The sequence below is a fragment of the Sardina pilchardus genome, chromosome 1 (assembly GCF_963854185.1).
Source record: "Sardina pilchardus chromosome 1, fSarPil1.1, whole genome shotgun sequence".
In the NCBI taxonomy this organism is placed as follows: Eukaryota; Metazoa; Chordata; class Actinopteri; order Clupeiformes; family Clupeidae; genus Sardina; species Sardina pilchardus.
Window position 1 is genome coordinate 10,504,021 of NC_084994.1, and position 2,500 is coordinate 10,506,520.

Genomic DNA, 2,500 nt, shown 5'->3' on the forward strand with positions numbered 1-2,500 from the left:
CTCGATCCTCGATGCTCGGTCCTCCAGGCTCGTTCCCACTGATCTATAACTAACAGTGGATAGACTATCCCCAGAGTTGTGCATGAACGAGTTCAAAAGAACGCGTTCATTGGACACGTTCATTTTTCTGTGAACGTTGAACTGAACGCAACACATTTGTAAACTAGAAAAGCACTCAGAGAGTGCAGACCTCCGCCTGTATTGTTCTTCTTAGGTTGACATACATTTGCACCTAAACTATTCAGATCGCCACCACGTGGCCATACCATGCCATTACACCACTAAGCGGAAAAACTTATTCGGCTCCGGAATCCCGACGGTGTTATGGATCACTTCGAAAATGTAATCGTTTCTTCCTTGGGTCAGTTCTGACCTTCCCTGAAAATCTCAGTTAAATTTCCTCCCATTACTTTTTGAGTTATCTTGCTAACAGACAAACAGACAGACAAACAGACAAACAGACAAACAAACAAACCCCGGCGAAAACATAACCTCCTTGGCGGAAGTAATAATGAATTTGAACGTGAATTCGTTCAGATTATGTGAGGTTAATGACGATCATCACTGACTATCCCATTGTTGCCGCCCCATCATTCTTTGTCTAGATCAGTGAGAACGAGGACAGAGGAAGGAAGGGAGGATCTATAAAAGACCAGAGAGAGGCACCCATTGTGTTGTGCAGTTTATTACAGGAGAATTCCGGACCAATGAGAGGCACCCATTGTGTTGTGCAGTGTATTACAGGAGAATTCCGGACCAATGAGAGGCACCCATTGTGTTGTGCAGTGTATTACAGGAGAATTCCGGACCAATGAGAGGCTCCCATTGTGTTGTGTAGTGCATTACAGGAGAATTCCGGACCAATGAGAGGCACCCATTGTGTTGTGTAGTGTATTACAGGAGAATTCCGGCTATGGTTCACATAGACCTCTGAGGTTCGCTTACAATAAGGAACCAAAGGAGACCCAGGTGTGAATTGAAGCTACTGTAACTGCCTATGGCAATTTGCATTGTAATTAGCTCAGGGGTAGGTCAAAGGTCACATTGTGTTGTCTTCACTTACCGGAAATCACAGTATCCGCACGAAGGCAGGGGACAGAGCTGTGTAGCGCAATACATCTGCATTTCCGATTTATTCGTCCCCGCGAGAGTTTAACAGGTGCGATAATTCAAGATCCCTTGCTATTTTCCCATAGAAAAAATCTGGAAGATACTGGATCTTCATATTTGGGCAAAGATGGTAGCTTTTTGGTAGGCGAACTTCAGAGGTCTATAGATCTCGATTTCTCGAGGTCAACAAGTAAAAGAAAATGTGCGTATGTATGTATGTATGTATATGTAGGCACTTGCACTGTCAGCACTTTCTGGTGTAATGTTATACAGTATGTGATGTAGCAGCCTGTTTGTCCACGATAAATTTCCCTTGGGACATAATAAAGTAATCTTAAAGGTATACTATGCAGGATTGGCGATTTCATCGCCGGTTCGCTTTCACTTTTCATTTTCGCTCGTTTTATGCTTGAATATTTCTCGGCAGAGCTTCAACCACAGCTTTAGCGTGTATATTTGACAAAACTCCTCAATCGGTCAGTCTGCCGTGCCTTTTCATGAGACTTTACATGACACTTCCTGGAGTAGAGCATGGGTGCATGCCCAGTGTCTTCTGAAGTTGCAAGTGTGGTTTTACCGCTACAGACCACTAGAGCGGCCAAAAAAAACACAGTTCGACCGGTAATGACCCATTTAATCATATATAACAGTATGGAACGAATTGATTAACTGAAAAACGTTGCATAGTATACCTTTAATCTTAATCTTAATCTTTAAACAAAACGATCGGTTCTTGTCGCGCACACCGGAATGTACACAAAAGATGCAGCTGCAGGCCCCAGTGGTGGCGCAACTGGCTGGGGCACCTGCACCGCACGCCGGCGACCCGGGTTCGATTCCCGCCCCGTGGTCCTTTCCGGATCCCACCCTGACTCTCTCACCCATTCACCTCCTGTCATTCTCCACTGTCCTATAACATTAAAGGCATAAAAGCCCCAAAAATATACTTGAAAAAGCAACTGCAACTGCACTCTAGTGACTGTTCAAAAATGAAAAAGCCTTTTCTAGGACAAGTTTGAATTGTACAGAACGCGTCACACGCCGCGTGGTCCATATATAGCTTTAGCTGACACCGCTTTCTTTTGTCACTCAAAAACACTTCTAAAGGACTGTGGCGTTTGTTTTTAAAATATCTCTAAAGGACGCGGTCACTGTTTCTTCAAACTCTAATTAAGCCGGCGGGTTTTTTTGTAAACCGTATCACACGACAACAGATGCTTAAAAGACACCAGGGAGGAGTTAGACAAGAACAAATGTGTTTTTTTGTAAGATGTTACGCTTCAAACGATGTCTCAGTTGTAAACCTCATTTGCAACATAGGAGTATGTGATGGTATTGTACTGTGTGGAGATTTGTTTGCCTGATTTGATTTGCATGGCATTTAGGATGC

At 43.7% G+C, this 2,500-nt stretch overlaps 1 protein-coding gene and 1 pseudogene across 1 annotated transcript in view; both read left to right on the forward strand.

Annotated features, from left to right (window-relative positions):
• LOC134076331 (zinc finger protein 850-like) overlaps positions 1–2,500 on the forward strand; it is a 769,162-nt pseudogene that overhangs the window by 656,399 nt on the left and 110,263 nt on the right.
• The window catches only part of LOC134079999 (microtubule-associated serine/threonine-protein kinase 1-like), an 81,239-nt gene that overhangs the window by 62,105 nt on the left and 16,634 nt on the right, over positions 1–2,500 (forward strand).